Here is a 24,881-nt window from a genome sequence, read left to right as displayed (position 1 = left end):
TACTGAAGGCTGCACAGATCTTTCAAACCTATCTTGGTTGGCCCCACGCTGACTCATACATCCTCGTATTACCTATTAATAAGTCATGTGGCACAGGATGGTTTGAAGTAAAATTGTGGATGGTACCACAGTACTGTACAATGTATTGTTATTCCTTCTTGGCTTTTTAAGCAATGTTTCCAAACACATAAAAGGCATGACAATACCCAGGGTTTCATATTGTGCCGTTGTTTTATTTTCGTGCTTCCTATATAGTCTTCCACACATCACTTCATCTTTCCCTGTCTCAATTTTCCAGTCTGAAAAAACCGTATAATACATCACTTCTCAAGAACACTACAGGAATATACTAACTCTTAATTAAACAAATTAAGATTTTTTCTTAAAAGCAGCCAGGGGACTCAAATGGCCAAAATCAACAAAAGACTCCAAAAGACTCACACAAGTTCAACATATTGTTTTTAACAATTTATTTTTCTTTAATTGGATTTACTAGAAAATAAATTGTACTTGCTGTTGATTTTCAAACATGTCCCAAAGACTAAGATCTGCAGGACCCATTCAGAACACTTGTGCTTTTAAACTCCAGTTAGGAAATTTAAAAGGTTTCTGCTTGCAACTAAGACCCTAAAATAAACAAGAGAGAGAATTCCTTGAGAAGTTTAATGGCCCCACTCATTCTATAGAATGAGAAATACAAGTTCAACAGCTACAGCCATCCATATATGATCGGAATTTCTCCCTGTGGTAAACAGCTCCCCACATACATAGGGATACTTCCCTGTTGAAAAGTTATCAAAAGCAAAACACATTTACTTAGTAGTGTTTTCTCCCTAACGAGCCACAGAAGATTTTAAAGCTCTTGTTTAGCAAAAGTCCTAAGAATATTTTCCCAAGTACCAGAAGTGAGCTTTCAAACAATGGGAAAGAGAAAAGAATGGCATTTTACGTATCTTTTAATTATCTCTGTTCTTGGAAGAAGGGCCAAGCGTGCTTCAGAACCTGAACTAACAGCTGGCTTAGCTCCAACTTGTGAGCTGTTCCCATTATCTCACTAACCACAGTGTACCTCGCACATACATGATGTACCTGAATTATGCATATACAGACTATAAAGACAAACACAATCCATCTTGTCTGACCTCCTGCCTGAGTAAGGTCCCAATACTTCCCCAAATAAGCATTCCTTGAACATCACTTCTAAACTTAAATTAAGATGCCAGAAAATACGACAGAGAATGGTGAGTTACTCAGGAGGTTAATTACCTGTACTGCTAAAGCAATGCACCTTATTTCTAAGTCTGAGCGTGTATCTCATTATACATCTACACACTAGAATACAGAAACCATTGTTTTCTCATTCCTTAAATACACACTGATCAAATTCCTCTCCAGTCTGTTCATTGAATTATAGAACAGCTTGGGTTGGAAAGGACCTTAAAGATCATCCAGTTTCAAGCCCCTCACAGGAGGCAAGGTTACCGACCACTAAATCAGGTGCTAGATCAGACTGCCCAGGTTCCCATCCATCCTGGCCTTGAACGCCTCCAGGGATGAGGCATCCACAACTTCCTTGGGCAGCCTTTGCCAATGTCTCACCACCCTGTGAATAAAGAATTTCTACCTAAGATCTAACTTAAATCTCCCCTCTTTTAGTTTAATGCCCCTTGTTCAATCACTGTTACACTGCATGAAAAGTTGGCCTCACTCCCGTTTACAAAGGTCCCCTCATGTGCTAGAAAGCTGTAATTTTTTCCAGAGTGTTCTCTTCTCTAAGCTGATCAAACCCAACTCCATCAGCTTTTCTTCATAGAAGTTCTCCAGCCCTCTGGATTACCTTCACATCCTTCCTCTGAACCCTTTCCAAGAGATCTACATCTTTCTTATTCTGGCAACATCAGGCCTGGATGCAGCACTCCAGACAGAGCCTTACAAGGACAGAGTAAATGCTGGCAGGTCAAAAGGGATTGTCCTGTTCTGCATTGGTACAGCTTCACCTTGAGTGCAGTTCTGGGTGCTACAATATAAGGACATAAAAGTACTAGAAAGCACTCAGAGGAGGGCTATGAAGATGGGGAATGGTCTAGAGAGCAACATGTATAAGGAGCATCTGAGGTCCCTGGCTTCATTCAGCCCAGAGCAGAGGAGACTGAGGGGGGGCCTCAGGGCATCCTGCAGCTCACAGGGAACTGAGTGGCAGCTCTGAGACCTGTTCTCTGTACCCCTCAGTACCTGAGGGAACAACATGGAGCTGAATCAGGGAAGGGTCAGGTTAGCTATTAGGAAAAGGTCCTGCACCAGAAGCAGTCAGGCATGGAAAGGGCTCCTCAGAGCAGTGGGCATGGCCCAAAGCAACCAGAGTTCAAGAGGCGTTTTGGACAATGCTCCTGGACATGGGATTTGATTTTTGGGCCTTTGTTGAGCCGTTTGGACTAGATGATCCTTGTGAGTATCTTCCAACTCAGGATACTCTGTGATTCTATTATATGATCCTTCTGAACATCACTTATACATTCAAGATAGAACAGTAAAAGGTGCAAGAGGTAAATTGGTGAGTTTGCTGAAACTCACCCATCTTAAGACTGTATAAATTTAGAGAAAACTGAACAAGTTTCTCCAACTATTGTATATCTCTCTCCATATTCTCTTCATCATTAGGAGATATGACCAGTGAACTACAAATTTAGTCAGTCTCTATAAAAATACGGCTGCATTAAAAGATACTTATTCCAGACTTGCAAAATCTTGTTCAACAAGAAAACAACTTTTGTGAAGACTGAGGTATTTCCTGCCTCAGAATTACTCTTCAGCACAAAGAAAACTTTCAGGTTTTTTCTTTACTACTTTTATTACATCTTTCTCTCTCATTCTCTCATTTAAATAAAAGCCCTGGAAACCTATGGTTTCATAGATTGCCCACAACCCACAATTTATGGATGCTACTTGCAACCTTCAAAAGCTTTTAAAAATAGTACTGGATCTATTATTGTGAATTACAGTAATTGCAGCAAAGATTTAAGAGGCACTTTGAGAAATTTCAATTTCATGGTATGTTTCTGAACCCTTCCTCTGCATCTGAGGGAAAACACAGTTATTTTTCTGAAAGAGCTTTTCTTCTCTTTTGATATAAAGTTTCAATTGAAACTTCAGTAACAAAATTTCTCGTACGGAAAAAAATGCTGGGTTTCCAATTCCAGTTGCAAAAGAGTCAAACATGGTATAAGACTCCAGCCTAACCTCAGTCCTCAGAGTACAAAAAGAAAATCAACCCCAAAAAGGAGAGCACAGCCTTTGGGATTTCTATGCTCTCTAGTCACCTACGAGTTTCATATTCTGATGTTTTGAGCTGAAGGATCTGATAAGATAAATATATTCTCAAACAAATAATCAGAATTGAACTCCAAACTATGGTATTCATGTGAACACTAGCAGATTTGGACTAAGTTCATTGGTACATAGAAATGGAAAAAATACTTCATGATCTCTCCACGTTTCCTTACACAGACTGCCTATTCTGCAGTTAAAACACCCAACAGATTAGTGCACTGGAGAGGACAAGAACCGTGTGAAAAATCAAGTAACCAAAGTAACCAAAGAGGTCAAGGAGGTCCATTATTTGGCTTTTTCTTTCCAGAATGCAGCTTTTGCTATCTTGATTCTAAAATCGTCACTAGTCTGTATCACCCCAAACAGACAAGAGCTAAACCTGCTGCAAGACAAAGGAGAAGCAAAGTCTCATAAAGAGTTTGTCCTTAATGAGCTGAGAGGAGACCTAATGGAAAGGATCAGCTCACAAGGACAGAAGGAGCTTTGATACCAAGGCCTTCAACTTGCAGATTGTTTTCCAATGATTTCCAGACCTCACGAGTGATTTCTTTCTCCATAAAATAACAAAGAAAGAAAAACAGAAAAGGGAAAAAAAGGAAAACTGTTGTTCTAGTTGTAGTTAATGTAGAAGCAGATTTTATGACCTAAACTCTTTCTCATGGTTTTCATGTGCTTATTCCAATAACTAGATACAAGATTAAATTTTTAGCTGATGAAACTGTAATTGCTTGATATGCAAGTTTCCCTCACGTGGATTGCATTCTCTGCAATTTGTGCCCATTACATTCTTCTAGAACATCCTATAAGCATAACTTCATAAAATTTTATAGACAACCTCCTAAAATTGCCCCCCTATGTACATGCAAGAAATTTTTTGTCAGCACGATGTAGTCATTTACAGCTTCAGATGCTGCCCAGATGGATTCCCTTAACCTCAGTTCAGACCACCTATTTATTGAAGGTGTGATGTTACTTGGTTTCAAAGAGAGTAGAACTTCTTGCTTCCCTCCCCACACCCCCCAACACATAAAATATGGAATTAATCAAAACCATTAGTTTTTTTTTTTATGTAACCATAATGGCAGCAACAGAGGTATCTTGTCCTCAAAATACAGTAACTTCTAGGAGGAAAAGAAATGATCAGTAATATCATTGGCTTTGACTTCTGATTTGTCTGCTACTTGCAAGGCAGTTTCATTGATGCCTCATCAAGTTGTAAATTATAGGTATGGGAGCAATCATGTTGTTCAGATACTGGGAAGATTAGCTATTACCACAGGAATAGGAAATGAATCAAAGTTTCCTTCCTTCCCCTTCTCTCACCTCCAACCTTCTCATACTACAGATATTATCAATGCTCAAGTTTGGATAAGCAGCTTGCAGAGACTTGCTTAATACCCATCTTCAAATGATTGATTCAGACAGCTGCTTTACTGATCAGGCTCCAGCACAGCTGTGTTGGTCAGCATTACACTTGGTCTTATGTTTCCAGCAATTTTGAAGCACTCTATCAGTTTTGCACTGCCATGGATCTGAACTATCTCCCTTGTCTGAAACTGACAGCTCCTGAAAGGAGGACTGAAGTAGAAGAAAAGAGATGCTAAACCTCTAACTTGCCTTCTCAGAATAAACAAATGCCAGTCCCTTTGGATTAAATGGAGAGTTACTATTTTCACAGACACATGAATCCAAAAACAAAACAACAACAACAAAAGCACAATCAAAACCAAACAACAACCCCACAACTGCAATCCCCCAAGAGGATAATGAATGCTAATGAAGCATGCATTGCCACAGGGACTGAATGGGAACAAAGCGGTTGAAATGTGGTGCAGAAAGCAGGAAGAAAATAGAGGCTTAAGCCAAAATATATTCTTGAACAGTAAATGCAGAGTCTATCATACATACACCAAATGTCAATAGCACATGTAATTTTTAGTTAGAACAGCACAATTACAGCAGAGAAAAGGGATTCCTCCCTCACTCTCAACGCTCCCTAATTTCTTTGAACGTCAAGACAGTAGCAAAACTTGCCTGTTTTAGAGGTTATATATGCAGAATTAATAGAGGCAGCCCAGCTCAGACTCTAAGGCATGTCAGTTCCCCAAATACACTTCTTGTACTGCAGTGATCTATTTCAGTATTTGCTGGAGCATGGCAGGGGTTGTTGAATAAGCTCTTTCTGAAAAGCCTCTATTAATGAAGTACATTTTTCCTAAGGTTTTTTCTCCCACTGTTCTCCTAATGAAAAGATAACTACATGGCCCACATAGTGTAAATAACAATAAGTGCTTCCACTTTCTTTTTTTACGGCTCACATTCATGCCCATTTTGACAGTGAGAGGCAAGCTCATTCTGTCCAGTGATATTTTATTATTTTAATTTCTCCAAATACCGTGGATTTCATATTTTAACATTCAGTAAATAGTTCTTACAGTGAACAGATGCTCAATCAATAAGTCCCCATAGGAAGAAGGATCTGGAATCCTCTCCTCTGACTGGTATTAGCTTAAGCTACAGCACAAATCCAGTGTTACCAACGCAGATTTTTTGCCAGGTTACCTAACAATGGGGTGTGTAGTCTGAAAGCTGCAACAACACTTAGCAAGTGGTATATGACATTTGATTCCTTCAGCAATATCCCCCACTAACACATGTTTGGCTTTCAATGGCCCTACTCCTTCCTTGTTAGCAATATACTGTAGAGCCTGGAGCAACACACTACAGTTCAGAAGCCAGCCAACTATCACTGCTTTACAAAACAATTCTGTTGCTGAATCAATATTTTTATGGCCTCCAGCTACTAGAAATGTCAGTATTTTTAGAGCTGCCAAAGCAGTGAAATGTCATTTTCAAATCAAGGCCTAGATGATGATCTCCATTACATTTGTATAATTGGATGTCAGCAGAATCACTCAGGATTTGCAGATGAAACTGCTCAAAATACAGTCTCCTCACCCTATTTATTTTTTAACTATTTTTACATCACCTCATTTTGAGGAAAGGCAGGTAGCCACAGTCCTGACTCTATTAAGACAGCTGTTACAGCTTCTTAATTCTTCTCTGACCAGCTTCCTTGCAAGCTGTCAAACTTCTGCTGCAGCAGTGGCTTGAAACATCATCAAAGGAGCAGATGTGTGCCTCAGCTGGTAAGCTGACCAGATACTCTTCCCAACCAACTCAGTGCTCCTTTTGATCATGCTGCTTAGCTTCCGTCATTTTCTCCTCTTTCTGTAATATTAGCCAAGTTTGTGGCAGTTATTTTCCCAATATGACTCCAGAGAACAAACCCCTTACTTACAAGTTCATTTTTCATAAATGCAGACTTTTTCTTCATTTTCTACTTCATAACATGACTGCATACTTGCACAGGAAAGAAGCATATTTTAAATGACTCTGTAGTTGCTGGAGGCAGGGAAGTTGCCATAGGTTAGCCAACAGAGAAAATCATCAGAAAAGCCTAAAAGGAAGACAGAAGTAAAAGAAATTACTCATTCCCTTTTACCTTTCTTTTTTTCCCCACCTGACTACACCCCCCTACTTATCATCACAAAGAGCAGTGGAAAGGGAATAACATGTGCCATAAAGGAACCCCTGAATAGTGCAAAGGCCAGACACAGGCAAATCAAACAAGCAGCTGTCAGTCTCCCAGGTCAGAAGATAACCAACATCTGAAGAGAGTTAGTTAATATTTTTGGTGCATGACCATGCTCTTAAGTTTTAATTGGTGGCAAGTGAGCAACCAAAGAATTGTAAGTGGAATTTCATTTATCTGTGTACAGCAGATCAATATTCACCCAGCATGCAACAACTCCTCGCATCTCAAAGGGATAAAATAAATTGTCAGTCAGCAGCATGCTTTTGTTGTTGTTGGAATTTTTCTAGCTAAATTATTCACCTTCTCAAAAGGCAATCTGATAAATGTTTATTTCTTCATAATGCATTCTAACAACTGCTGATTTGTGACACTTGCAGCGAACAGAATTGAAATTCAGAGCAGGGCTCTAGGCAAATGCTAGGCAGTACAAACAAGAAAGGGCTGCAAGAATTTTTTTCTCCACTTCAGATATTGCAATGGCCTCCTATGGTATAAGGGGCACTAATTGAATTTAAGAGATTTAATAAGTGAGAAATTCTCCCGCTCACTTCATATCACAATGAAAGCCAATTCAACGGTATTGGCAGCGGCAGCAGCACCAGAACAGCACATAAGTGCCAATTTCACAGCCAAGCAGAAGAGATTGTGGAGCTATAAAGTTCACTGACAAATGTTAGCTGAGGGCAGTCCTGCATAGCAATGGTCAAAGTTTCGCATACTCTCCTGAAGAGGGTACAAAATCAGAGCACTTTTTTGCCAATAACAGCTCTTGATGGTGTCATTTCATGTCACAGAAGAACATTTGGATTTTACTCATCCCTTAGCAAGAGATTTAACTGTATACATCAATGGTGTGCTACAAATTCTGAAATCACACAGAGCTTGGAAACATAGATAATTACCAATATAATTTCTCCATTAAAGCATTTCAGATTCTTCAATATTACCACCTCATGAGTCTAACTCAGTTTTTACTAAAACACATGATCCTCTCTATCTGTATCAGTTTTCTGTTTCAGAGCCGAAAAGCATAATGCAGCTGAAAATGCATAATTCATATAACAAAGAGCCCATAAAGACACATACATGCAAACTTGCTATCAGTATGACCACTGTGACAATTTGACTTCAATACAAAGAGCTAAAATTTGCAGTGTGCTCAGAACCATGACAGAATCACAGGTATGATTCAATGTGCCAGCTAACAAGACAACTTTAGAAGATCAGAGGGGAAGATTCTCAATAATATGGCAATGCAGAATGCTCATCCAGAGAAGTTGATTATTTTGTAATGTTTTATCATCTTTGTTGAAAGGAACATTACAGATAGAAGAAATTCCATGAGGAAGTACTGTGTCTCACTACACACTTTCCGTTATGAGGTATGTAGTACAGATTCTGCACAGAAGGCCTCCAAACTGAACAGTATGGCAGTTACTGTCAACTGGCAGAAAAAGTAGGAAAAACAATATAACACTTAGTAAAGAAGAAATACAAACAACATAATAAGAGATAGGAAAAAGAAAAGCTACTGAGTAGCACAAGATATGAAGAGGATAAAACACAAAACAGGAAGCTGGTGAAGCATAAAAATGGAGGTCATCTAATGAAAAGATAAGCAGGATGCTCAGAGCAGTTGCATTTTCATGCACGCTGGAAGAAGGCAATACGTTTTTGAAAGCAATTTGCAAGCATGCAGCAGTAATCTACATAGTAAATTATGAGAACATGTATGAGAGTCCAAGAGGTAGAGAATCAAAAGTGTAAACAAACATATACTGACTGCCCAGTTTTCAGTGGGGAATGTTTCTCATCTGATTCAAATGCTGAGTTCACCTTATACCAGAGGGAAAATAAACATAAAAAGCAGAAAACTCCACAGGAGGAAGAAAAAACCCTGCTGAACATGGATTAATCTCTAACAATTATTTTAAAAGACAGGCAGAAAAAAACAAATTGCACATCAACTGTAATTTATATTAAATGCAGCTGTAAGTGCTGCACACAATATGCCCGCATCCTCTGAAACAAAAAAGGGGAAATATAACAGATGTTGCTGCTGTAAAACATTAAGCAATGACTCCTCTTTTTTTCTGTTTATTTAGGAAAACAGGAGAAATGAGCACAAAAGACTTAAATTCATAAAATATTAAATATCCCACTTAGTTGATTGCGCATGTGACAACCTTTCCTGCTGTGTATCTCACAGCGTAAGAGTAAGCATAAGTATTAGTGTAAAGTGATATTAATGTAAAACATGTAACTTCAACACTTTCAGAAAATTTCATGTTACTGAACTTGCAGTGATAGCCTCAAAGAACCTTCCAAGGTTTTGCTATACTGGGGAGGTAAGAGAGATAGACGAAGTCTCTCAGATATTTGGGGAAAATATCTTGAGGCTTTCCAAGTCAGATATTTGCTAACTGAAGAACTTCAACTGTCCCAGGAGATTCCATAGAAGCACTTCGGAAATAAGATAGCAGTTATATTCCTTTCTTATCTGACTGCTGGTGAGATAATCACAGTGCCGGCAGGTACACTGCAGCAAGTTCTAAAAGACATCATGGAGATATAATTCCTGCCAGACCTCCTCTGTCCCTCGACTAAAAACATCCAGCCCATTTTATTCTTCTAAGACAAGTCTAATTGAGACAGAGCAAGGTTCACAAAGAGGTGGTTTGTGGTCAGTCAATGAAAAATAGCTGCAAAAGATGAAAGAAAGCAGAAAAGCGTGAAAAACAGGAACTACACATGCATAAAGCCTAGGTCACATTGCAGCAACGTCCAGGGAGACAGACTCCACTTAGGTAGGAGCGTGGTTTTTGTTCGTAATGAACATACTGAATAATTGTTCAGTGGGTTTTGTTTGGTTTGTTTTAATCCTCCCACTGTTGCTCTGATTAGTGTTGTTTGCTATTTCATTTCATTATCTTGAAGTTATCTTCGCAGAGCAAAGATTCCCTTGTGGATTCACTTTATTTCATTGCTTACTCATCACTGACTACAGTGACAGAACATAAAAAGATGTTAGATACTGTGGGATCAGATTCTGCTCTCATCTTTCTGAAGAGTTACAGGGCAAGGAGAAATCAAGAAACCCTATTTTCCATTTATGTGCTCCTCCAAACCTCAGACTATTTTAAAAGAGGAATTTGAAGGTTGCCTCATATTCACTCCTCCACATATTCTGCTTTCACTGAACTCGAGCTATCAAGAAAAGCTTTGTAGCATTACATTTGCACCATTCAGCAAAACCTAGAAAGGGCTCAAAGTAATTTCAGAGATAAGTTTCCACTTTTTTTTTTTTTTTTTTTAAATAAAACACCCAAAACAAATGTAGTTCCTGTCTGCTGCCTATGCATCCTCCCTCCCCACTGAGTCAGTGCGCTGTGATGCTAATGCCAGTAACATTCAGACAGAGATCAAGCAATGCAACCAGCTCTAGCTCAACTCTTTCAACTTGAAATTTTGCTTGGCTGCACATACTACTGTCTGAGAAATATAAAGCCATTTGTTCTCTAATAAGAAGTGCTTTTAGATAGAATTGGAACTACCTCAGATTCAGGCAGTGAAGGAAGGATGTTAATCCAACTATAGATAGGAAAGAGTAAAAATCTGTTAGCAATTCAGAGATGCAGGTCATCTCAGAAACGTGCATATTCAGCAATAAAGTTATTTTTCATACACGTGTAGCTGTAAAGACATGACTTAACCAACAATCATTCTTTACTGTCTGGTGCTGCAGAATCCAGTTTACCTAATTTTGATGCTAGTGACAATGCCAAGTTTGGCAAGAGATATGTTACTGGTCTGAGCACCCACTTCATAACAGAGGTGTTAAAATCTGGTACCCAAATTTCAAAGCCAGTTTCCAGTCATCATTCTTAACTGTTCAAGGTTCATGCAGACATGTTTCATGTACCTGTATCACCCCCTTTCCGTCTTTGATGGATTTACTGGGATTAAGAAACAGTTTCCAACCTGACATGACAAATGAAGCAAGAGTTCACTTGTATGAAGTAATAGAGGCCAAGGATGAGTACCCTGCTTTCCCCTCCATCTGCATACATTTACCACTGCTGTCAGCATGATTAGATTTTAGGACTGGCTAATGACTTCAAGTCACAAACTGAAATGATTTTACAGAAAATACTTTTAGCATCAAAAAACACCTACAGATAAGAAGAGCCTTCAGAAAATCCTATGTTAACACAAGTTTTTTAGTAAATACATTAACAAAACTATCAAGTTCTGCAATGACTTCAAATGACTACAGAAAGCAGCTAAGTGAAATACTAAATAATTACTGGAGATAAATACTAATTGTATTTGTAATTTATAAATATCTGAATATACCTGAACACTGAAGAGTCACAGGAAATTTGTGGAAGGTTCTGCCTACTTAATGTTTTGCTTTTGGTGTCATTTTTTTTTATATTCTCTAACAAAAGTAATAATATTTTTATTATTATATGTTTATATGTTAAACTAAGCACAGATAATATCTCACACCAGCTTTTCCAATACTAGATTCATACTGTCACCAAACTAAATAGATAAATAGCACTTTCCTCTACATAAAAACAAAATTTAATGAGTGAAATCTTAGTAGACTGATACTGAACATATCTGGTACCCAGAAGTCTCCCTCCCGCACTACACAGAACAGCTGTGAACAGCTAAAAACAGGAATGAGCCTCCTGAAATGTGAGGACAAAACATAGTGTTTCCCTTCTCGTTACACCTGACTTAAGTTAACTGACAGAGAATAATGTAGCTTGAAGCCTCACTTTCTATGAAGCCCTGAATCACTGGAGAGGGAACATTTGATTTTGGATACTCAGAACTCTAAATAAAGCGTACAACTCCCTGGTTGTTATGAAAGTTGCACGTAGATACCCAGAACCATTGTTCTGATCACCACTTCTCTGTATTTTAACAATGAAGACCTTAAGGTTTTTGGAAAGAGCTCACTGACAGTGAAGTCAATGAATAGGCAAATATCTATTCACACACGCAGCTCTGTTGACTTCAGAGACTGCTCATCTGTGAAGCAATTCTACAGCCACAGCGAATATAACAAGGCCATCAATATCCAACATTTCTTCTCTGTCACCAAAGTTCAACCTATCGGCAATCGCAACCCCAATTACATGAATTAAGCTTAAGGTAAGGTAGATGACCTTATTACTGCAATGTTACCTCCATGTCTTACCATGGAGAGAATTACAGCTTTCCTTGCAACGTACAACCAAGTGCTATGAAACTGTATTCATCCATGCCATGCTGCTTTTATTGGTATGAATGCTTATGAAGAGCCAGTACACTTAGAGTAAACTATCCCTAAATGAAGAAACATATCAACCCACGCTTCAAAGCACAGCCTGTACCCTCTGATTTACTGCCTGCTCTCCCTTTGCTACCATGTAACAGCAGAAACCTGGCTTCTAAATCAACTGCTGAAACAATCATGGCCTCATGCAGCAGCGAGAGTCTGAGGGAGCCAGCACTCCCCTTAGAAATCCAGTCAATTAAATTCTGCCCGGAAGGGATCTAATCTAATATCAAAGATGCTGCCATAAGGGTAAGTTCCCTGGAGCAGAGGGTTAATGATTTAGAGCATGTCGGGCTGGCCTGAAGCATGGGAAATGAAGCTGCATCTAACTAAATAAATAAATACATAGGGAAACAACCAAACTAAATACTTGCAGAAATTACAAAAAAAAAAAAAAATTTCCGTGGAGACATGCTGCAGTAATTGGCACCCACAGTAATTGGGATATTCATTTTTTTTTTTTTTAATCTCACCTTAAAGCCTGAATATTTAATTTCCCAATATCACTGAAACACCACACATCTTGAAGATAATGCTGATACTCACTGAAAATCCCAAACACAAATCAGTCATCTCTGGAAGTAACAGCAGCCCCTGCTAGAAATGGGTGAAGGGGGCTCATTTTGAGCTTTTGTTCTGTTGCTGTTCTTTTTGGTTCCTCCTTTCAAAATGGAAGCTGAATGTTGAATGTCTTCTTAGCAGACTGTAGACCAACATACACAGTATCATCAGTGTTAAAATTCAAGAATTCTCATTGCCCCTGAAATCAGAGCAACAAAGGTACCTGGTGATACTGAGATGAAATTCTTCTGAGTGTAAGGCTCCAGACCCATCTGTGCAACTAAATGCATATCTAAAGCACATCGAAGAGTCCAAACATGTCCAATCTCAAATTCACTCTCTTCTGTGGTTGTTATTACTATTCCCAGATTATCTTCATGTTTGATTCACCACAAGAGCCAGACAGACATCTATTTTTCAAACACATTCAGTAATGTAAGCAAAAAAAAACAATTAAAATTTCTATATAAAAGCTACTATGTAACAACAATTGTTGGTTACTATTATTCTGCTACTTGGATTATTTCTAAAGCAAACTTTTCTGTCTGCCCAGAAGGACAGAAAACTGTATTTGAAAATATCCAGCCCTGCTAGTATCTAAGGATGTGATCTAACCCTGTTTGGATATCTCCTTGTGAACCACAGCTAAGCAACTTCTAGAGAAACACCAATGGATGGGCTGTCTTAGAATCACTGAAGTTCAGGTTGCATTTAAAGAGGCAGAAAAGTCATTGTTACAATTTAGGTTCTGGACAAGATCTCATCATGATCTGAGACCTTATACAAATCACTCTCCTGGTGTTCTAGTTCTCCATTTAAAAGATGAAGACTGAAAGGTAGCATCAAGGTATTTTTACCCCAAAGATAGATTTGAGAACACCAGTTACCTGGGGTAATAAATAAATAAATCACAGGACTACTGGTATAACAATAAGCATCCATAGCTACCCAATCCAGTGTTTGAAGTTCACAGAGTTGGCAAGACTCATCATCTCACAATTCCATCACTCATTCAAGCACCACGTATCACCACAGCTACTTTCTGTTCTCTTTGTTCCAAGCTCAGCAGCTACATTAAGAGATCTGTCAGTTTGGCCCCCCAGTACAAGAACACAATCCTCTTTCTTTCCCTACATGCAAAGATGTTGCGTACCTAACAATATGTTTTAGCCACAGTTCCCCCACTGTATCAAGAACCAATCTTATGATTGAATTGATTCTTCAAGCAGTAGGAAGACCACAGTGTACATGTGGTTTATGTGTTTTCAATACACCAGTAACAGAAGCAACAGCCAAAGAAACAGGAGGGAGGGCAGAACTACTTTGGAAGATAACAAGAAGAATAACTAATGCTATTAATAGCCATTCAAAGATCATATGAAGAAATTATATCGTGCAAAAATACACTTAAAAATGAATGATTTGTTACATTATAATGATTTTTATTTATATGAAATCTCTACCACATAACCTTTAAATATATTTGACTGGGAGCATGAAGAAAATAATAAAAGCATTGCATAGTTAGGAACATGGCTATCAGCTGCTTTGTTGGCCTCATGGTAGCTGAATTATGTTACATTTAATAATAGAAGTGAACACTTCATTTCCAGGATCATTAGCAGGCTAACTAAAAGCACTCTAGGCAGAAGCAGGTTCATGTTCACAGGCATAACATGAGGCCATTTTGCCTTTTTAGTTCTATCATCTATTCACAAGAGTCTTGAATGCTCTTTTGGTCAAAAAAATATCTTTATGAAATTGTGACTAATTCACAAAAAAACCTTGCTTTATGAACTCACCATGTTACAATTATTAGGAAGATCATTACTTTTATTTAGCCTCTATTATCTCAGAATCATAACTCTCCAAGACTGATGAGCAAACATGTGCCTTCCTTGTGGCCAAGAGCTGAGACACCATACTTTGGGAAGCTTCCAGTAGGACGAGGCCCTGAACCTTTGGTCTCCATGAAGTGAGCAAATAGCTTATTTTTGCACAAAATATATTTGTAAAAAGTTTATCAGATAATTACTATTAAAAAATCCCTGGTGATCAAAGATAGGGCTGACTCCTCTCTCTTCCTGACCAAGAGCCTCAGCAGACAAAAAAGAGAACAAAGTTTTAGATACTGTGAGAATGTCTTACATGAGAATTAATCAGTTCTAAGCTGTTTAGGTAATGAATACAATAATGATGGACATAGCCCAGAAAAACAGAAGTCAAAACAGCAACAGCACAACCAAGTGTATGGATGCTCATTACCATGGCAACTAAACAGTATAAAACAGAAAGCATATATGTTAGCAAGGGACCCTTAGAAATTAAAAGGAGAAATGCTAAAATACAACCAAAACTCTTGTAACAAATGCCCATTCAACGTCTCTAAGTACATCAACATGTACATCGCCAGCATCTGCATCATACAGAAAAATGGTGTTTTGCTTTTATTGGGCATGGTACGAATGAAGCCAAAAATTTCTGAACTATCGATTAGTGACTATATGTATTTACAAAAATATTATAAATACAAATTATCTGAGACAATATTGGGCCTCAATAATCACGAAAACTCCTCCCATTCACTGATATCTTATTGCCACACTGTCATCTAATACTCCAGATAATAAAAAAAGTCTTGCAAAATCTGTAGTGTTAAGCATGCATCACATAGAAGATTAAGGTCTAATTAAATTTTTTACTCTCCATGCACTAAGTTGGAAGAGTTCTACACATGGCAATTGATGCTGCTATAAAGTGTCAGTGTGAAGAAAAGGCACTGGTGAGCTTACTAGGATATGGCAATCTAAATCACCTCCAGGTACTTCCACACCCAGCCCATTACTCACTCTGGTTTTTGTTTTATGTTTAATGTTTTGAAGGTAGTCAAATGGGCAGCACTTCTATTATCTCATCTTTTGAAGAAAGAGAAAGAGAGATAAGCAGCAGTGGCAGCCAAGGGTTCTTCACTTTTAAGTACTGCTCTGAGTAGGATATTTAATTTTGGCAGTCATACTGTAAGCTCATTTCTTTTAAAAAAATTCCTAGGGGAACAAGCTGAAATACTACCTGAAATAGTAACCTTTCATCCTTAAGGTCAAAGGAAAAACAGTTCTTGTAAGCTCAGTAAGAACCTCTCTCTGATATATATGAATGAAAGCCAAAGGAAAAAAAAAGCCCTACCTCCTATATAAACATCTCAAAAGTAAATAAAACCCTTGAAGGCGAATGACACAGAGCTAAGTGAAATTGCAGAAAGATAAATTATCTCAGGAAGCCAGATTTACTCCTATGCAGTAAGACAGTAGCAGGACAAAAGAAGACTGGAAATCATGACAGGTTTTAATAAATCAAAAACAGGATGAACACTCTGACCCACCAACTGTGCCTTCTTCCTCCAAAAACATGTTTCTGAAAAAAGTATTACCATTGGAAACTGTAATTTATTAACTGTTCTACACCATTTAGATTATGATGCTTTTGACAGGGTTAAAGGTGTTTATTTCAAACTGGCAAAGTAGATTAAGATCTCACTTGAATTAGAAGCATATGAGAAAGGAGCAGAATTATAAAATTCAGCAGAAGTACAAATGAAATTGAGCCATTAGACCTAATTTTTAAGGCCAAAATAAGCTTATCTTGCTTGAATTACAATGCTTAATAGAATGTCATATTTGGAGGAATTACAGTCAATTTAAAGGCAACCAATTTAAAAAAGGAAACAAAATCATAAATCACACAGCTCTCTGCTGCAGCTTCTCTTTCTTTCAACGCTGTTTTTCCTTTACATACTATTTGATAATAGCCAGACTCACCCTTACAAATGCAGGCTAGGTACATCCTACCTATAGGCATCTTTCAAGTAGTTGTTTTATTCTTCTTGACGGAAGTTTCAAAAGCTGTCATCTGCCAGTTTGTTCGGTTTTGTTGTTGTTGTTGTTTTAAACCAAAAATGGCAGTGATCTGATGGTATTTCTGCTAAGCAGCTGTAAGCATCGTTTCGATACACATCATGAAGACTCCATTCCATTCACTTCAGCACACTGAGGATTAAGAACCACCACCAGCAAAAGTCATGCCAAAAGCTGCATGCAGGTAGATGTCCTCAAAGACTTTCTTGGGCATTTTTCAGCTTCAGAATGAGACTTCAGTTTGGTGAGAAAGTCACACGAGACAAGGATCAAGGCCTCATTCTTTGCTCCTGTTTTACCCTTCTCTCACACTGCTTTAAGAAGTTTCAAAATTTTCTCATCATAAGATATTAATATCTTGAAATGTGTTCTGTTTGCAAAGCTAATATTTTACTGTTAAGTGTTCTGAAGGGTAGGTGGCATTGCATGACAAAATCTAGTTCAACTCTGGTCAGATTCATGATACGAGAAGATTTAAACAAAAACAGTTCCTTTCATTTTCAACTGAAACTGTGACAAAGCCGGTTTATCAAATGCAACAAACCCATCTATCACCTTCTAATTGGAAGTCTTTCTGCCAGCATGCTTGGTGCCTCAATAATCTGTACACAGCTTAATAAGAAAGTTAATAAATTATGCAGAAGAACTAATTATACCTATTTGTCAAAAGATGAGATAGTTAAACTCAGGATTTAAATAGCAATAAATGAGTATTCTATCCTAATTACTTTGACCTAAACTTTGATAGGAAGGGAAACAAGAAGCAGAAATTTTTCTGACTGATCTCTGAACAGTAGGAGCTATGACCATACAGGAAGTACAAGACCAAAAGGGCTTCTGTTTCATGGAACACTGGAACATGCATTTAATTCAAATAATTAAATATTATGCTGTTATCAGTCCTCACAGTAGTCCAGTTTGTATATGGTTAAAGTCCACTAAAGGAAATAGTTAACATGATGCCATTTGATCCATCTTCCCCTCTGTTTTTGTTTTGTATTTTGAGGTTGTCTGTAAACAAGCCTGTACCATCATAGAATGGCTTGGATTAGAAGTGACCTTAAAGAAAGACTTCAGTTGCAACTCCCCCAGTAATACCAAGAACACCATAAAATAAAGCAGCATGAAAGACTCTCACATACATACCTAAGTAGGCATTCACACACACTTTTGTGTATGTTACGGATGCTTTAGATTCTGAAACTGGCACATGCTTTTTGAAGTAGGGATCAAAGAAGAGATTGTTGAAGTTACTATATAAAATAGTGTATTTTAACTAACAGCAAATACTGAGATGAAATGGGAAATAATTCCTTTTCATGTGAACTTCCTTAGATGTAGTCCATTGCAGTATAAATATCATGACAAGAGTTTAAAACAGATTCTGGACTCATCCCATTGCCAGCAGTTTCAATTCTCATCATCTCTTTTATTAGACTGTGGACATTAGCATATCTCACCACATACTGTGTTATGCACAATCATTTTGAACCTTACAAGGAGACACTGCTTCTTGTAAAGGACTTTGTTGCTTGCCTGAGGTGGAAAACAAATGTAACTCTTGCTCCCATGGAAAAGCAAATGTCTTTTAGACATAACAATCTTCTCTAAAACAACTCAAATTACTTATAGACCACTTCCTTCATCAGCTACTTCAGATACTTCTTGCTGCACTACCAGTGGTTACTACAGTAAGAATTAACTCTTAGCAAACATCTTCTTTCAAATAACCAGAGATTGAGACGTATTCTTGCTAGAGCTACATTTACATATGGATGTAAATACATACATTTACATCCATACATGTTCTTCCCATATTATTTTATTGTTCACAGCATTGTTGTGGATGAGAATGCAGATGACTCAGCCCTTAAACACAATTGCTGACTGAATATAAACTCATTACTCTGAGTCTTTGCTTAAGGTGCTGTGGTTTGAGTACCAGCGTTCAGCCCAGGTCAATTCAGAGGTGCCTAAACAATTACATTCAGCTGATCCTAATGGAAACTGTGCTCAACTGTATACATTAAGAATGTCATGATATCAGAGAGTAAACTTGAAACCATATAAGATAAATATAGCTATTACAATTAATTACACTAAACTGCCTGAGCCAGCAAAGGGCGTAAGTGCCAGAGATTTGAAGCAGGCAGGCAGCTATCATTCTACCCAGCAGAATGCCTGTACAATCAATAAGCACTGAGACTTGCTTAGAAATCAAGAAAGAGCTTTCTTTTGACAAGGGGATGTATAAAGTCATATCTGCTATAAAACAAATCCTTTTAAGCCCACTTACAATTACGGATTGTACCTGCTCAATAGCTGAAACAAAAAAAGAAAAAAGGTAATGTAAACGAATATCGGGAGGAATGCCTCCGCACAGGTAATCTGTCCAACATGAAGTATTCCACTTGACCTTCAAACTTCTCTCTAACACGGTATCAGAATATTTAACGATTGTGCTTTTCAAAGAAATACAAAGGAAATTAATACTTCCTTTCAACTAACTAGTACTGGGAAACACAGCCTCCTTTTATTTCAATTTGCTTTTACCAGGGACAGGGCTTGCACCCTCATATGCAAGATGCACTGGTAGGGAAAACCACCACACACTAAATCCTCTCCTTTACAATTTTGCAAGGAGGATTCCCAATGTTTGTTGAGGTTAGAGACTGCATAAATAAATAAATAACAAGGGTTTGCTGTTGTGTATAACTTGTTATACCTTAAAGCTCCTTGGTCAATTGTTCTCCTCACTTGACTCTCCCACTTAGGACCTGGATATGGATTTCTTATCACAGGAATGGTCTCCTAGAGAGACCAAAGTGGTCCCATGTCAGAATTCTGCTAAATTGCCTCTCATTACAACACTCTTCTAGAACAGAGAAAAATCATAAACTTGATATAGAGTAAGGATTTGAATTAATGTCTCCTATTCCTGAACCAGCTTTCAGCTGGTTTCAGCTACCAACTTAAAAATACTTGTAGCCCAGGTTATAAAGCAAATCACTAGCAAAGTAACAAAGGGTATTCAAGAGTGTTTCCACTTGTTTTCTGATACAAAATCTCTGCATTTCTACTTATCCTACATATTATAAACCCTTACCAATGTACATGCAAAATATTTAATGAAGTAACTTCAGAACAAAGAAACCAGTGAACAAAAACTGTTGCTAACCATAACATCTCAACCCAAAGACTACAGACACAGTAGGAGGTGAAACACTAGAACGCATTTCTGAACAACTACAGACTGAAGATAGAGAACATAAATCTTCATTCATGGCAAAGAGAAAAGCACAAATCAGTACACCGAGTAATAAAACAGCTTGCCTGCACACTGCACGTCCTTCACATTGAAGACAGAGGGACACAGACACCGTCATCCTCAAAATGAACTGTAGCACCACACCTCAGCAGAGCTTGTTTCTCACTGACACATCCCCCAGATAGGATCAAACAGTAAGTAAAAAATCATTAAGCTATTTTATTAAAGTTCCGTTTTTACAGTCTTTCTCTATTAAATTGCTGACAATTAGTTCCCATAAGCTTAACTACAACCAGTTAAATAAATGTTGTGCAAATCTATAAACAAAGCTTGGTCAATTTGAGATAATGGGTAGTTGAGTCTATATGAGATTTCTACCTCACTACTTCATATGCAACTTACTGAACAGATTCAATACTACAGCACAAGGTTTCAGAGGAATCTTGAATATTGACCTTGAAATTGTCTGAGAACTTGTAGCTGTTTAAATCAACAGCACAAAAAATATTTTTTTAAAACAAACAAAAAAAGAGAACTCCTACAGAAATTTGCATTAACTACATGATCAGCTCACAGAACACTGCTAGAAACACAGTCAAAATAGAAAAAACACTGCTCAATTAAGGTGAGTTTCTCTCTAGATTACCAGAAGTTCATAGATAAACTAACCAAGGAATTGAAACAGAATATTTCATTGAATCACAGAATGGCATTGGTAGGAAGGGACCTTAAAGATACAGCTCCAACACCCTGCCATGGTCTGGCTGCCACCTACCTATCAGCCTGCCCAAAGTCCCATTCATCCTGGCTTTGAATGCCTCCAGGGCTGAGACGCCCACATCTTCTCCGGGCAATATGTTTCAGTGCCTCACCAAGTCAAGAATTACCCCCCACACAAGCACTGCTGGCTCATGCTCACCAGGACCCCCATGCCCTCCCCTGCAGCACTGCTCTCAGCGAGTTCTTCTCCCATTCTGCAAACATATGTGGGATTGCCCAATCCAAGTGCATCACGTTGCGCTTGATCTTGTTCAACTCCATTCAGTTCACATGGGTCCAGTTTTTAAGCATAGCAAGGTTTCTCTGGATGGCACTTCTTCCTCAATTAAATCAAATTTTCATCTTCTCAATTTTTCTCATAAAAATAAGGAAAAATTATGCCTGTCTCTGAAAAAAAAATTTTGACTTTGCAATAATTTTGCAAGTCAAAGAAGCTGTAACATTTCCATCAGATCCTTCTTGTTTCCAATCTAAATCTTAAACCCCAAATCTGCTATCTAACTAATTTTGGAGAACAAGTAGCAACATGGTAGCAATAGACAAAAAAAAAAAAAAAAAAAAAAAAAAAAGTAATTCTAAGAGGAGGTAACAGTACTCATAAGAGTAAGTACAATTTCCTCAAGTACTCAGTCAGCATTAGTCTGTCCCTGCATTTCTGAATGCTCCCTGACAGGTGTCTCCCACCCACACTGTTCTTCTGCTGTACCTTTGATGATGTTCATTACCCATTCAAGGCATAATTCAGTAAAGGGTACAAGCTCATCAATTCCTACTGAGAGGTCAAACGTGTTACCTTAAACATGACAGCTCAAGTTCTAGTCCTTTCTTGCCTATCCTATTCTGCATTCACTCAACAACTAATCTGAGTTATTCTGGCCTTACAGTAATAATTATTACTCTCTGTTTATTAATTTCCTTTGTTCCCTCTATTAAGGATCACAACACAGCCTTTCCAATGGCTCTGTTTGAGATGCTGTCCCTTGGAGAAAGTTTAACAGGTCTTAAATTTGTATTACAAATCACATCTTTCAGTTTAACATTCATAATTACCTTCTGGTACAGAAATGTAGTTTCAGTCTTCCTCAATTTCATACATAACATTACACAATTCAGCTAACCAGAATGAATCAGTTTGAGAACTGTAATCAGAGCACTTTGTTAATCCCCAGTGTAAACTCAGTATGTAGTCAGCCTGTCCAATAAAACACGAATTTGTCCACAAATGCCCTTCTCAACACTAACAGAGATAAAGGCTCTTTTACTCGAAAAAGCACATGGTTTAAATGGAACATCTGCTGATTAATTTTCATTAATCAAATCCATTTTCTTCCCCTAGAACATTCACAGTTGAATCCTGAGAAATTACTCAATTTATGGTACTCTAGTAACATCCCTTTCTGACCTTTGTGGTGTGATACTTGAATGTGGCAATGTGGCAATCAATGTGGCAGCATCATGTTTCAACAAGCAAAGAAAATATCACACATTTCATATTGACCAATAAGGATTACTAATGCATTTTTTATATTGAGCAAACATTAATGTTTCTATTATAATGGAACCAAATACTTATCTGTTTAAGAGCCTACCATTAGCTCTGAAGCCAGTGCAAGCCAGTACCAGGGAGAAATGAACAAAGAAAACAAATGTGCTGAAGATAACATGCATGGTACAACTGGAGCCAGATTCACTCCCCTGCATACTGATCCAAGAGCTCTCATTTTAAGTTCACATTGTGCTGCAACATCTCAGAACACAGAACCTGACTAGTGCTGGCAGTGGCACAGGAGCAGAGGAAGTCTGCTGGGGCATTTCACTCCATGAACGACTCCTTTGTCCCACCAGCTCCTCCAGACAAAAAAAATGTCACCCCAAAATTAGTGATTTATATCTACCCAATATTACTATCATTTGATAGCCTAGCATTAAAGGTGTTTGCTGATATTGTTCTTCACAGAACTAAGTACCCAGGAATATAAGCAGCGGATATTTTTTGCAATGATAAAACTTACTAATAAGCCACCAGTGGGTGTTCAGGTGTTAAACTGCATTCTCACAGAATACCACTTTGTTTTGTTTTGAGTCTTAGCACATTTCCTCAAACTCACCTTTGCTGCCAAGGCATTATAACTATTTAGTAGCAAATATTTTTTCAAACAGTAGATTCCTGTCTTCTTGTTTACACCCTATAAGAACACTTTATTTTTCAATTGTTAAGATCTGCTATTTCACGTGTCTCGTCACCACAACTGTAAAAAGTCAGACAGACTTCATGAGTCCCTTTGGAACCTAGTTTCTTTTATCATCAAAAGCACATGCTGTGAGTTTTCTCCCTCTCTGCACATAAAATGTTTCATTTATTCCCCCTGAAAGTTTGTAATTGTCAGCACAGCAAATCCAGTAGTGGCTTAAAAAGCAGAGCTGTGCTCTTATTTGTAAAATTACAGTGAAGACTCCACAGAGACCTATGTGTACAAAAAAGTGGGATGAATGCAAGAATGGTAAAGTAAGGTAATTCAGAACCTGAGCTTTCTTCATCGTGCTGGAAAGCTTGTGTCTGTACACATGGCTACCTAGGCACATTTGTCTTTGTGCGCATACCTTGCTTTGCACTGAAGGTCATGGAGAAAAATAAAGAGAAGGAAACAAACCTATACTCTAGTCTGTCTAAACTTTACATCTCAGTTTCATGTACAGAAATCCACATTTGCTTAAAGCAAACTAGTTCAGGCAGGTAAGCAGTCCAGCTCTAGCAAGACAGTTATGCAGGATAATTTAGCTCAAAGATTTACGGGCTGCTGCATTAAAAATTATTTCTGGTACTCATTCAACACCTTCAAAGTTAGCTTGGATACAGACTACAATGTATGTACATATTGCTAGCTACTCTGTTAGACATCATTTCAGAACAATGCAGAGGAATCTGAGTTCCCAAAGGGATACAGCGTACATAGAATATCTGTCCATTCCCACACCATAGTTCATTCCATAAGACACATACTAACTTGCTCAGCAAAAGGAAGCCCAAAACAAGTGAATGTGGCTCTGTCATCGCACAACTTTAAAAAGTTTAAGATGATTAACGACTTAAAAAACAAGATTCCTGCCTCCCTGCTATCTTGGCAACATTTGCCCACAAAAGACTTGTTACTTCCTGTTCAAGATATTGGAGGAGAAAGGAAAACTTTCAAAGCTTTGAAGGAGTAAAAGAATAAGTAGAAAAAAAATTAAGACAATTATAATTTATTTCCATTCCTTTTAGCTAAAGGATATTTGTGGAGGCAAGACCAAGGATATTTTTTAGATGGTACTTAGTGTTCTTTGTTAAAGTTTTCTACAAGTTGAAGTTTGGTTCTGCTTCTTTGAAGTGAAATCCAGTACATACAGAACAAGAAAAAGCATTGCAAAAACACATCCACTGCTCTAGGTGTTAGCATTAGCATATTCCAACCGATTCTCAAAGAAAGCCAGAGGAAGCACAGAATGGTGGCAGTTATTCCAAAAACTGGCAAAATAACACTAGCTTTAAGACATATTTTTTTCCTGATTATTATTTTTATTATTATTTTGCATAGGTGGGAGAAGTGTTAAAGATAGCCTAGGTCTGGTTTTCTAAGAGTAAATAATTGTAAAACAGCCAGAGGTGGAAGCAGTCATGAGAGACGTTAAGCAATAATGTAGTCGTGGTAATAAGCAGGGTGCAGCTGTGGCCATTAAGATTAATCATGCTAAGATCTTACATCACTATTATGGTGAAGTGAGGTCAAAAGGAAGTGGTCAAAGGATTTGAAGACTCCAAAAGATAATCGGAGCACTGGCCTTAAGAGCAGATGTCTACCCATCTGGCACCACCACCCTGTGTCTCTCCTGAGTGCTAGCCAAATGGAACCTCACTCTTCTGTAATGCTCACCATTAAAGCTGAACTTTTGATACACCAGTTACGTCAACAGCTGCTCTCCAGTTCTAAAATTTCAGGCCTTCTTGTGTGGATCATCCCAATGTAATTGTAATTATCACCAACTTGTATAGATCAGTTTGCACAATGAGCTAGGACAACTTATTTAATCCAAAAAGTAAAAAAATAATAAAAAAAAAAATTC

At 37.9% G+C, this 24,881-nt stretch overlaps 1 long non-coding RNA gene across 3 annotated transcripts in view; it reads right to left on the bottom strand.

Moving 5' to 3' along the window:
* Positions 1 to 2,567: 2,567 nt before the first annotated feature.
* Positions 2,568 to 24,881, bottom strand: part of LOC128081593 (uncharacterized) — a 70,579-nt gene continuing 48,265 nt past the window's right edge. For all 3 annotated transcript variants that reach the window (XR_008207280.1, XR_008207281.1, XR_008207282.1), the window contains one exon: positions 2,568 to 6,787. This is a non-coding gene — a long non-coding RNA (uncharacterized LOC128081593). The remainder of the gene's footprint in view (positions 6,788 to 24,881) is intronic.

The sequence above is a fragment of the Tympanuchus pallidicinctus genome, unplaced genomic scaffold, assembly GCF_026119805.1.
Source record: "Tympanuchus pallidicinctus isolate F22 unplaced genomic scaffold, pur_lepc_1.0 scaffold21, whole genome shotgun sequence".
Taxonomy (NCBI): domain Eukaryota; kingdom Metazoa; phylum Chordata; class Aves; order Galliformes; family Phasianidae; genus Tympanuchus; species Tympanuchus pallidicinctus.
The sequence above is the reverse complement of the archived record's forward strand: the minus strand, read 5'-3'. Positions and strand labels throughout refer to the sequence as shown.